Consider the following 14,779-nt stretch of genomic DNA (forward strand, 5'->3'; position numbering starts at 1 on the left):
ATAGTTTCATGTTCATAATAACAATCATTTTCTCAGAATAACAACTTTTAAATCAAAGTTTATCATAGTTTTTAATTAACTAACCCAAAACAGCCCGCGGTGTTACTACGACGGCGTAAATTTGGTTTTACGGTGTTTTTCGTGTATCCAGGTTTTAAATTATTAAGTTAGCATATCATATAGATATAGAACATGTGTTTAGTTGATTTTAAAAGTCAAGTTAGAAGGATTAACTTTTGTTTGTGAACAAGTTTAGAATTAACTAAACTATGTTCTAGTGATTACAAGTTTAAACCTTCGAATAAGATAGCTTTATATGTATGAATAGAATGATGTTATGAACATCATTACTACCTTAAGTTCCTTGGATAAACCTACTGGAAAATAGAAAAATGGATCTAGCTTCAACGGATCCTTGGATGGCTCGAAGTTCTTGAAGCAGAATCATGACACGAAAACAAGTTCAAGTAAGATCATCACTTGAAATAAGATTGTTATAGTTATAGAAATTGAACCAAAGTTTGAATATGATTATTACCTTATATTAGAATGATAACCTACTGTAAGAAACAAAGATTTCTTAAGGTTGGATGATCACCTTACAAGATTGGAAGTGAGCTAGCAAACTTGAAAGTATTCTTGATTTTATGTAACTAGAACTTGTAGAATATATGAAGAACACTTAAAACTTGAAGATAGAACTTGAGAGAGATCAATTAGATGAAGAAAATTGAAGAATAAAAGTGTTTGTAGGTGTTTTTGGTCGTTGGTGTATGGATTAGATATAAAGAATATGTAATTTTGTTTTCATGTAAATAAGTCATGAATGATTACTCATATTTTTGTAATTTTATGAGATATTTCATGCTAGTTGCCAAATGATGGTTCCCACATGTGTTAGGTGACTCACATGGGCTGCTAAGAGCTGATCATTGGAGTGTATATACCAATAGTACATACATCTAAAAGCTGTGTATTGTACGAGTACGAATACGGGTGCATACGAGTAGAATTGTTGATGAAACTGAATGAGGATGTAATTGTAAGCATTTTTGTTAAGTAGAAGTATTTTGATAAGTGTATTGAAGTCTTTCAAAAGTGTATAAATACATATTAAAACACTACATGTATATACATTTTAACTGAGTTGTTAAGTCATCGTTAGTCGTTACATGTAAGTGTTGTTTTGAAACCTTTAGGTTAACGATCTTGTTAAATGTTGTTAACCCAATGTTTATAATATCAATTGAGATTTTAAATTATTATATTATCATGATATTATCATGTATGAATATCTCTTAATATGATATATATACATTAAATGTCTTTACAACGATAATCGTTACATATATGTCTCGTTTAAAAATCATTAAGTTAGTAGTCTTGTTTTTACATATGTAGTTCATTGTTAATATACTTAATGATATGTTTACTTATCATAGTATCATGTTAACTATATATATATCCATATATATGTCATCATATAGTTTTTACAAGTTTTAACGTTCGTGAATCACCGGTCAACTTGGGTGGTCAATTGTCTATATGAAACATATTTCAATTAATCAAGTCTTAACAAGTTTGATTGCTTAACATGTTGGAAACATTTAATCATGTAAATATCAATCTCAATTAATATATATAAACATGGAAAAGTTCGGGTCACTACACATACAGGCTGAAAATTAGAGTTTTATCATCAGCGAATAATTTGGATAAACAATCCATTTATATGAAGAGTACGAATGAAGCTAACATAGAAGAGTGAAATGAGTAAGTGTAGATTCGTCTTATCATTTGACGTAGATATGATTGATTTCCAGATTTCAAGGGATTTGAAGAAAATCTTTGTAATAAGATTTGATTCTCCGGTAACAAAAGGAATTAGGATCCGCTTTAAATGCGATCGTCCATTTTAATTGTTCTGTCAAAGATTTTCTTATAAATTCACCTCCTTCATTTTCTTACAACTCACACCTTCTGTTGATGCATTTTATGCAAGTCCCTAGACATCTACCCACGTCCATTGCAGGTACAACAGTTTACAGGCCACCATGATCATTCGTTATTATCCTATCTGTGTTTGTATGTGGTTACAGTAACTGCAGGAACGAGATTTGGATGTTTGACTATGTTAGACTTAGTCAGACGTCCGAGTGAAGCCTTACTCGTACAGCTGACAGGCTCATACGCATGGTTGATGCTGAGCTAAGTCACAATTACAACCTAAATGAGAAGACACGAGTGAGTGATCACCCGTACGGCTGATGAAGCCAACTCGTATGTGTGATGGATGAATCGTACGGGTGAGTCAACAGCAGGGGTATATAAAGTCTTATGTTCTTCATTTTAGGTTAAGCCTCTCATTTGTTACACACACTCAGATCTGGTGAGCTCCTCCGATTCTCTCTCAACCCAAATCACCCAGGTGGTGAATAATAGCTCTAGGTATTGATCTAATCACACTTGATTTAGTTGTGGTATGACTAAATTAATCCCAAAAAGCTTAACCTATTCACTAGAGGGTTTGATTCACTTATTCCGTCATTGTGTGAGTTAAATCTGTTGATTTCTAAGTTCCTAGTCATGTTTCATCACCTTCTATTCTTTCCCCCTCAACTCATATTTTAAAGTATTCATCAATATGCTCCATCCAGTTCTGATTCTCGATATACTTATAACTTTCATATCGGTCATTCTTCTTTTTCATCTACCGCCAGATGAATCTATTTACTTCCACTATACTCTTGGGTTTATAGTGTTTCTAGTTCTCCCGTGTCTTTATATTGCTATATGCATCGATATATATGGTTTATAATTTTTGGATTGTCGTTGGGCTTTATATCTTCCCTTATATTTCAAAGTCTCTGTTTCTATCTTCTATAATCATTGTCATTCACAGTTAATGCTCTCTTTTATTTGCTGCAATTTATACCCCAATTTCTATTTCGGAGTTTTGTCCTTTCGTTTCTTCTTCTTGCGATTAAGCACCCCTTGTAATGGTCCAGAATTCACAGATATGAATTTCGGAATGAACATTGTTAATGTTCTAGGAAGGAAATTGTGATGGCACGATCTTGACTTGTCAAATTACTAGAATACCTTGGAAAAGGCCGAATCATCAAGAAATATTTTCTTGATATTTTAGAGGTTAAATAGAATACAAGAGTCGTATAACATGGCACATGATGATGTTATGATCTGTGAATCATCACGTTCCATTTAGAAACTCAGCATGAATTACTGTAATATAATCATGTTGATCAAGTGTCATTATATTATACTAATTCATGCTTCAGTTTCCAACACTACTTCAAAAACATTCATATTTTAAACTCAAAGGTTTACAGAGTATAGGAACTAAACAGATTCCTTTTTGATGTAATACAGATAGCGCAAAGAGATAAATGATTCTAGATAAGAATAGTTATGGAAATATCTTCAGAAATATGGAGGATATTTATAATGAAAGATATGATGATATGTTAGAATTTCTAATATTAGAGGATGATGAAGAATATTGTCTGTAAGGGTTTAGTGTCAGGAGTAAGGTATTCGTTAATGACTTCAGCAGACACTGAATCATTTGGATTCTTTGAAGGCAGGTTCAGTCTTTGTGATTTATCTACAGCCTCCTTCATAATTTGCTCAATCCATTTTCCAGTTCCAAAACTTCTCTATTTCTGAGCTTTGTTAATACACTAATCTTTATCATCAAACTTTTTACTGCTAAGGTCGTTTACAGTTTTTGTTGCTTCATCAGCATTTCGAGAACTAGTTCGCGGTTCAGAGTGTTTTTCAGAAACTTCACATTCGAAGTATGTAAGCCTTGGAAATAGACGTTATGTATAACTGTTGGCGTCAACATGCTGTGAGATTTCAAAATACTGATTGTTAATTCCCAATGATTCGTATGGCAATTCTCGTTACAAGATGCAGATAAGTAAATGATGAGATTTCGATAAATATAAAGATTCTTCGGAATGCCCAAGATCAGTGAAGTTGTTGGTAAGTTTATTGCTAATGTGGTGGAATATGAAAGGTTCTCCGGTAACAAAAGGGTAATCACATATATCAAAATTATGATAAGGCTACTCCGAATGAAAAAATCGAAGTTGTCTTGCTGGAGCTGTGATATAATTTGCTACTTTGCAAAGGAATTGCAAGGTTATTTTTGCTAATAAATGCCAAAAGATCTGACACAGATATGTGTTGAATTATAACTTTGGTTTTGAGAGCTTTTTAAGTACATAATTGTGGGTAATATGTGGTTGGATCATCATCTCGATTGCTCATTATTTGAAGTGTCTTCAGAGATTTTCAAAGGGTTTGAACACAGATTGTAATCGTTTGTATACATTTGATGTTATAACACACTTTTGAAGTCAAAATATAGCTTTGAAAGATGTAGGAATCTAAAAGTGATGGTACCGGTTATATCTCGAATTGAATTCTGAGATTTTAAAATCAGAATATGTAATTGGGTTTGAATGAGTATGGTTGTTTTGATTTCTATGAAAGAATGTATATTATTTTAAAGGTATGAAGTATAATTGATAATTTGCTTAATCTGATTCGAAGAATGTAACATATTAATTGTGAATTTATATATATCTCTCGGGTATTACCTACCCGTTAAAAAAAAATTCACAATTAATATTTTGTGCATAAGAATTTTATTACAGTCTTTATGAGAATATATATGTATATATTCTCCTCGGATGTAACATAGATTTTAATGAGTTAATACTAAATTAAACTCATTCGATTTATGGTTGGAACTAGAATTGAATAATTCCTTGAAGGCTTTAGAGGTTACATAAGTATTTCTTCAATAATATTGAAATTATGAATCACTACTTCATTATTTGTTGAGATGTGATGTTGGTTTTTGTTAAATTCTTGTGAACTTCACAAAGTACGAATGATGTTATCTGAAAAGTTTTGGTTACATCAATGATGAAGTGTAAAATCAAATATATACTTGATTTATTAGGAATTGGAATTTGTTGAATTGAGACAGAGATTGTAGTTAACGATGGTTAAGTCGCGGGCGAGGGACGTACATTATTGCATATTTGTAATATGAATTAACCGAGTAGTTAAGATTCACACACAATAGCTTAGCACGGAAAGATTTATTTTTATTTCAATATATATATATATATATATATATATATATATATATATATATATATATATATATATAATTTCTTCAGAGGGAATGAGTTAATTCTTCATAACTTGTTGATACAATATACACGTTATTGATTCGTAATGATGTCCACAGTGATTCTTGAACTGACGGAGTTTGTGATGTTATAGGTGTTGTTGATTCTGATGTTGACTGTACTGACGATGCTGGTGACGTTGACGGTACTGTTGATGATGTTGGTAAAACAAGTTTAACTTGTTAATCACACACCATTTTTGTCAGGGTTTCTACTCTTCCTTCTATCATTTTGGTTCGCTTAACTGATTTATGGTTAGGGCTAGATTAGATAATCTCTAAGACTTTAGAGATTATATAATCGCCGCGGAATGTTTCTCCAATGAAGTTATGAATTAATACTTCATCAGTTATTGTTGTTGGTACTCCTTGGTATCTATGGTGCGTATGACGTTGATGCTCGTGGGACAGATTGTGAAGTTGAGGTTTACAACGCGGTTGTGGTTGGAGGTGGTAATGGTACTGTTGGTGTTGATGATGGTGGTACTGGTTATGCTGCCGGTGCTGCTGCTGGTGTTTGTAATCTCTGCACCATATTATCCAAAGCCACTACCCGAGCGCGAAGTTCGTTGACTTCTTCTATTATTTCAGGATGATTGTCGGTCGGAACGAGCGGATAAATAAAATCTAGAATTTGATGTAGTATATAATCGTGACGAGATACCCTGGAAATGAGAGAGAAAATGGTGTCTTGAACAGGTTCGCCGGTAAGTGCTTCAGGTTCTTCGCCAAGAGGGCAATGTGGTGGATGGAAAGGATCGCCTTCTTCTTGTTTCCAATGATTGAGGAGGCTACGAACCCATCCCCAATTCATCCAGAATAGGTGATGACTGATTGGTTGATCCATTCCGGTCACACTGCTTTCGGAGCTTGAGTGAGATTCCATTTCGGAATCCGAGTAACTTGAACTGATGACAAATTCCATTTCGTACGATTGGATAAAGGATTTTCGATATAAAATGATTTTTCGGCTATCGGGTGGTATTCTATTTACATAGGATATCTATATATAGAGATCAAAAGATTTCATAGATTACGGAGGAATTTGCGGGATATGTTAGGCAAAGTTTAAACTAACAGATACGATAAGATATGATTTAGCAGATACGCTAAGATATGAACTTTGTCTATACACTACTCATGCAATTAATGTAGCAAGACGTGTCTAGACTAATAATGATAAGCAAGTAATTTCCTATGGATGATAAGCAGATGATTTTCGACTAGAAATGATAAGCAAAACTTTTGACATGCAGACACGGTCGAAGTCCAGACTCACTAATGCATCCTAACGACTTATCAGTTAGACACACTAATGCAGACCTGGTTCGCTAAGACCACCGCTCTGATACCAACTGAAAGGACCCGTTCATATACATTATAAACGATTCACAATAGTTGATTACATTGCGAGGTATTTGACCTCTATATGATACATTTTACAAACATTGCATTCGTTTTTAAAAGACAATCTTTCTTTACATCAAAAATTGACAGGCATGCATACCATTTCATAATATCCACTATCCAACTATAAATTGATTTAATAATAATCTTTGATGAACTCAATGACTCGAATGCAACGTTCTTCGAAATATGCTATGAAAGACTCCAAGTAATATCTTTAAAATGAGCAAATGCACAGCGGAAGATTTCTTTAACACCTGAGAATAAACATGCTTTAAAGTGTCAACCAAAAGGTTGGTGAGTTCATTAGTTTATCATAATCATTTATTTCCATCATTTTAATAGACCACAAGAATTTCATTTCCAGTTCTCATAAATATACGTCCCATGCATAGAGACAAAAAATAATCATTCATATGGTGAACACCTGGTAACCGACATTAACTAGATACATATAAGAATATCCCCTATCATTCCGGGATCCTCCTTCGGACATGATATAATTTTGAAGTACTAAAGCATCCGGTACTTTGGATGGGGTTTCTTAGGCCCAATAGATCTATCTTTAGGATTCGCGTCAATTAAGGTGTCTGTTCCCTAATTCTTAGATTACCAGACTTAATAAAAAGGGACATATTCGATTTCGATCATTCAACCATATAATGTAGTTTCAATTACTTGTGTCTATTTCGTAAAACAGTTATAAAAACAACGCATGTATTCTCAGTCCCAAAAATATATATTGCGAAAGCATTTAAAAAGGGAATAATGAAACTCACCATACTGTATTTCGTAATAAAAATACATATAACGTCATTGAACAAGTACAAGGTTGGCCTCGGATTCACGAACCTAAATTAATTATATATATTTATGTGTTGGTCAATATTTGTCTAACAAATTAGGTCAAGTCATAGTGTACCACAATCCTAATGCTCGAGACTAATATGCAAAAGTCAACAAACATAAATTTGACTCAAAATAATTTCCAAAAATCTATACATGATTAATATATAGTTTAAATATCGTCGTTTTATATTTTTAAATATTTTTAAAAGATTTATTAGAGTAAATAATATAATTTATTTATTAATAAATAAAATTTTATATTATATTTATATAATAAAATATACTTTTATATATATTAAGTAATAAAATTTATAGGGTTCATTTAATATTATAAAGATAATATGATAGGTATTATTAAAGTAAGTTATTACACGTAGTAAAATATGTTTGTATCAAATATTTATTTGATAAAATAATATCTATAATGATAGTAAGTAAAAGTTGTATTATTTTGTAATAATAATTATTATTATAAAAATATCAATATTTATAATTACTAAGATGACATTATGATAAAACGATAATTCTAATTATGATAACTTTAATATTTACGATAATTTTTAATATTATCTTTAAAATAATAATTCTATTTAAAATAATAATTCTATTTAAAATAATAATAATAATGATATTTTATAGTAACAATGACATTTCTATTAAAATGATATTTTTTGTTAAAATGATAGTTTTAATACTAACGATAATTTTAATAATAATAGTAATGATAAAAAAAAATAAGAACGATAATTTTATCTAAATCAATATCTTATAATATTTTAATTTCATCATGATACTCTTACCCATTATTTCCTAATCGTTTCGTTTAATAGCTTTTAATCGTCTTTTATATCGTATTCGTAATAATGATAATAATAGTAATCAAAATAATTAGGTGTTACAAATATTTGTTTTAATTACACTAATATTAATAATGATAGTTACTATAACATTATTAACGATAATACTAATAATTATCTTAATGATAATATAGTAATAATAATAATAATAACAATAACAATAACCATTTTTAAATAAGGATATATATATTAATAATGATAATAATGATAATAATAATAATAATACCAATAATAATAATAATAATAATAATAATAATTGGATAATAATAATAATACTAATTATAACTTTAACGATAATAACGATAGTAATAATAATAAAAAATAACAATTTTTAATGATAAATCCTTTTATTGATAAAGATAATAATAATAATAATAATAATAATAATAATAATAATAATAATAATAATAATAATAATAATAATAATAATAATAATAATAATAATAATAATAATAATAATAATAATAATAATAAGATAAAACTAGAACGACGATAATAACGACGATAATAATAATCATTTTTAATAATAATACAAAAATTTGATGGACTATAACTTCAAATCCGTTCATCGAAATCATTTGATATCTAAATGAAAAGTTCTTAATTTTTCGCTAGCTTTCCAACGACATGCATATCTTATACCTTATCTCAGTCGCATATATAACTAATTTAGGATTCAACATAACCTAACTAAAGGCAATATCAAAAGTACAAACATGCATAATCCTATATACTCGAGCACTAGTCAGGGATACACTATTAGTATGTAAAAGTTAAATTATGAGTACTCACGTATCAATATTGAGATTCAATATTACAGGAAAGGTACGTAGACGCAACGAAGATGATAAACACTATATTGACCTCACGAGCATACCCATGGACCATACCCAATCACCTCCATAGCTATAACCCATAATTTCCTTAATCCAATCTCACTCGAAAAACAATTTCGAAATCACTCGGACAGCAGTCTGACGTAATATTTTATGTATACTAATAATATCTTGAAATAATACGGAGTAAATATATATATGTAAATCGATTGAGAGAGTTTAGAGAAAAATATTTTCAAGTTTCTATGAAATAATGAAACCTATTGAATTCTATTTATAATAGATTTTTTTGAATTATTAAAGTGAATTATTAAAATATGAATTATTAAAGTGAATTATTAAAGTATGAATTATTAAAGTGAATTATTAAAGTATGAATTATTAAAGTGAATTATTAAAGTATGAATTATTAAAGTGAATTATTAAAGTATGAATTATTAAAGTGAATTATTAAAGTTAAAGTAAAGTAAAAATAAAGTAAAGGTAAAGTTTAAGTATAGTAAAAGTATAAAACTATGTACGTATAATACGCGTATAAATATATATAATATTAATTTAAATCGTTATATATAATTAATAAAATAAAATATAAATATCGTTATCTTTATCATACTGGTTAAGTAATGAGTTGTCAAAAGTGGTTCTAGATATTTATAAAAGTTATATACGTTTTAATAATAAAGTTCTTTTTAAACTGAAAACGTTTTTGTACGTTTGAAACTAAATTAAATAAATATAATAATTTTGTTTTCCAAAACCAAATATATTTTTAAGAATCATTTTGTTTAAAGGTTAAAATAATGGAAATCGTTATATCATAAAATGTTTTAGAAAAGTAGAATCATATATATTCATAATAGGTTTCAAGTTTTTAAATTACAGTTTGTTGGTGAAGCATGGGATAAAGTTCAAAGGTTAAATAAACGTATTAAATCATCTTAATGAAAAATGTCGAGTTACTTAACTTGTCGATATTCAACATCTAAGTTATTTACACTTCACGTTCTTACTTATAAATTACTTTACCATTTTCCGAATGTTGTCAAAAAGAATAGATTTCTTAAATCACAGTGGACCTCATAACATAGACCCGTAATCATATCATAATGTATCTGATAAATCAATCATTTGATATTATCTTCTAATTCCATCGATAAACATATTAAAACAAATACGTTCATGTAAAGTATTATACGTTTAATACTTTATTAATATTCTCAAGTTATAATATATATATACATATTTATTTATATATAACGGTTCGTGAATCGTCAGAATTTGGTCAAGGTTATAATGGATGTATGAACACAATTTAAAATTCTTGAGATTTAACTTAACAAACTTTGCTTATCGTGTCGGAATAATATAAAGATAAAGTTTAAATTTGGTTGGAAATTTCCGGGTTGTCACAATTATCTCTGATAGGGATGGCAGATTTATTTCAAGATATGGCAGACATTACAGCAAGCATTAGGAACTCGTCTAGACATGAGTACTGCCTATCATCCACAAACTGATGGGCAGAGCGAAAGGACGATACAAACGCTTGAAGACATGCTACGAGCATGTGTTATTGATTTCAGAAACAGTTGGGATCGACACCTACCGTTAGCAGAATTTTCCTACAACAACAGTTATCATTCTAGTATTGAGATGGCGCCGTTTGAGGCACTTTATGATAGAAAGTGCAGGTCTCCGATTTGTTGGAATGAAGTGGGGGATAGACAGATTACGGGTCCGGAGATAATACAAGAAACTACCGAGAAAATCATCCAAATTCAACAAAGATTGAAAACCGCCCAGAGTCGACAAAAGAGCTACGCGGACAGTAAAAGAAAAGATATAGAGTTTGAAATTGGAGAAATGGTCATGCTTAAGGTTTCACCTTGGAAAGGCGTTGTTCGATTTGGTAAACGGGGGAAACTAAATCCAAGGTACATTGGACCATTCAAGATTATAGATCGTGTCGGACCAGTAGCTTACCAACTGGAGCTACCTCAACAACTCGCGGTTGTACATAACACTTTCCAAGTCTCAAATTTAAAGAAATGTTTTGCTAAAGAAGATCTCACTATTCCGTTGGACGAAATCCAAATCAATGAAAAACTTCAATTCATTGAAGAACCCGTCGAAATAATGGATCGTGAGATTAAGAGACTTAAACAAAACAAGAAACCGATTGTTAAGGTTCGATGAAATGCTTGTAGAGGACCCGAGTTCACCTGGGAGCGTGAAGATCAGATGAAGAAGAAATACCCGCATCTATTTCTAGAATATTCGTCAACACTTTCAACAGCTTAAAATTACGGGACGAAATTTATTTAACGGGTAGGTACTGTAGTGACCCGAACTTTTCCATTTTATAAATATTAAATGAAATTGATATTTACATGATTAAGTGTTTCCAACATGTTAAGCAATCAAACTTATTAAGACTTGATTAATTGGAATAGGTTTCATATAGACAAATGACCACCCAAGTTGACCGGTGATTCACGAACGTTAAAACTTGTAAAAACTATACGATGACATATATATGGTTATATATATAGTTAACATGATTTTATTATAAGTATGTATCTCATTAGGTATTTTAACAATGAGTTATATACATAAAAATGAGACTATTAAATTAAGAAACTCGAAAACGATATATATAACGATTATCGTTATAACGTCTTACTAGGTACATATGAATCATATTAAGATATTGATACACTTGGTTAATTATGTTAAATGATAAGTAAATATATCATTAAGTGTATTAACAATGAATTACATATGTAAAAATAAGACTACTAACTTAATGATTTTGAAACGAGACATATATGTAACGATTATCGTTGTAATGACATTTAATGTATATAGATCATATTAAGAGATATTCGTACATCATAATATCATGATAATATAATAATTTAAAATCTCATTTGATATTATAAACATTGGGTTAACAACATTTAACAAGATCGTTAACCTAAAGGTTTCAAAACAACATTTACATGTAACGACTAACGATGACTTAACGACTCAGTTAAAATGTATATACACGTAGTGTTTTAATATGTATTCATACACTTTTTAAAGACTTCAAGACACTTATCAAAATACTTCTACTTAACAAAAATTCTTACAATTACATCCTCGTTCAGTTTCATCAACAAATCTACTCGTATGCACCCGTATTCGTACTCGTACAATACACAGCTTTTAGATGTATGTACTATTGGTATATACACTCCAATGATCAGCTCTTAGCAGCCCATGTGAGTCACCTAACACATGTGGGAACCATCATTTGGCAACTAGCATGAAATATCTCATAAAATTACAAAAATATGAGTAATCATTCATGACTTATTTACATGAAAACAAAATTACATATCCTTTATATCTAATCCATACACCAACGACTAAAAACACCTACAAACACTTTCATTCTTCAATTTTATTCATCTAATTGATCTCTCTCAAGTTCTATCTTCAAGTTCTAAGTGTTCTTCATAAATTCCAAAAGTTCTAGTTTCATAAAATCAAGAATACTTCCAAGATTGCAAGTTTACTTCCAAGTTTTCTAAATCCATTCCAAGTAATCATCCAAGATCAAGAAACCTTTGTTACTTACAGTAGGTTATATTTCTAATACAAGGTAATAATCATATTCAAACTTTAATTCAATTTCTATAACTATAACAATCTTATTTCGAGTGGAAATCTTACTTGAAATTGTTTTCGTGTCATGATTCTGCTTCAAGAAGTTTCAAGCCATCCAAGGATCCTTTAAAGCTAGATCCATTTTTCTCATTTCCAGTAGGTTTATCCAAGGAACTTGAGGTAGTAATGATGTTCATAACATCATTCGATTCATACATAAAAAGCTGTCTTATTCAACGTTATAAACTTGTAATCACTAGAACATAGTTTAGTTAATTCTAAACTTGTTCGCAAATAAAGTTAATCCTTCTAACTAGACTTTTAAAATCAACTAAACACATGTTATATATCTATATGATATGCTAACTTAATGATTTAAAACCCGGAAACACGATAAACACCATAAAACTGGATATACGTCGTCATAGTAAAACCGGGGGCTGTTTTGGTTGGGATAATTAAAAGCTAAGAAGAACTTTGATTTAAAATATATACTTCTGGAAAAATGATTTTTCTTATGAACATGAAACTATATCCAAAAATCATGGTTAAACTCAAAGTGAAAGTATGTTTTTCAAAATGGTCATCAAGATGTCGTTCTTTCGACGGAAATGACTACCTCTTTCAAAAACGACTTGTAACTTGTATTTCCTACTATAAACTTATACTTTTTCTATTTAGATTCATAAATTTAAGTTCAATACAAAACCGTGGCCACTGGAATCACTCAAAACGGATTAGAAACGAAGAAATGGCGAGTAAAACAAGATTGATAAAAACTACTCATTTTACCTACGTGAAAGTTAGTAATAAATCTATTCCAACCATAACCTAATCAACTTATATTGTATATTATGTAATCTTGAGATACCATAGACACGTATACAATGTTTCGACCTATCATGTCGACCCATCTATATATATATTGCGGAACAATCATAGACACTCTATATGTGAATGTTGGAGTTAGCTATACAGGGTTGAGATTGATTCCAAAATATATATATATAGTTTGAGTTGTGATCAATACTGAGATACGTATACATTGGGTCGTGGATTGATTCAAGATAATATTTATCGATTTATTTCTGTACATCTAACTGTGCACAACTAGTTGTAGGTTATTAACTAGGACAGCTGACTTAATAAAATTAAAACATCAAAATGTATTAAAAGTATTGTAAATATATTTTGAACATACTTTGATATATATGTATATATTGTTATAGGTTCATGAATCAACCAGTTGCCAAGTCTTACTTCCCGACGAAGTAAAAAATCTGTGAAAGTGAGTTATAGTCCCACTTTTAAAATCTAATATTTTTGGGATGAGAATACTGTAACATCCCGCCTTTTTCCATTTACTTTTCCGTTATACTAATATAAAGTCCGTTATATGTTTATAACATCTCCCGTTGATACGCGTTTTAAATTATCTCGTTTAGGTAATTCCCGCACCCGAACGAAAGTTGAGGGACTAAACTTGACAAGGGATCAAACCCTTGACTAGGTCAAAGGGTCAAACCCCTTTCACCCATTCATTTCCACCTCCATCTCTCTCTCTTTCTCTCTAGCAAGAACACACACTCAAAACCAAATTCATTCAATCATCATCTAAATTCGATCTAGGAGGCTTACAACAAAATAAATTACATATTCGTGATCCTCTCTTCATCCTCTTCGTTTTGGTACCAACTTCATCTCATTTGGGTAACTTTCTAAAATCACTAGATTTTGTGTTCTTGATGTTTTTAACTTATAAAAGTGTTAATTAGTGTCTATGGCTCAAGTCTAACATGAGTATATGATTTATATGCTCGATCTCGTTGTTTTAGTGTAACTAGCATGAACTTGAATTTTGGTGTGTTATTCTTGAATTTTGGATGATCATATGTTGTTAGATGTTAAAAGTTGATGTTTTAATTGTGTTACTAGCATCACTAGCT

The sequence above is a fragment of the Rutidosis leptorrhynchoides genome, chromosome 4 (genome assembly GCF_046630445.1).
Source record: "Rutidosis leptorrhynchoides isolate AG116_Rl617_1_P2 chromosome 4, CSIRO_AGI_Rlap_v1, whole genome shotgun sequence".
In the NCBI taxonomy this organism is placed as follows: domain Eukaryota; kingdom Viridiplantae; phylum Streptophyta; class Magnoliopsida; order Asterales; family Asteraceae; genus Rutidosis; species Rutidosis leptorrhynchoides.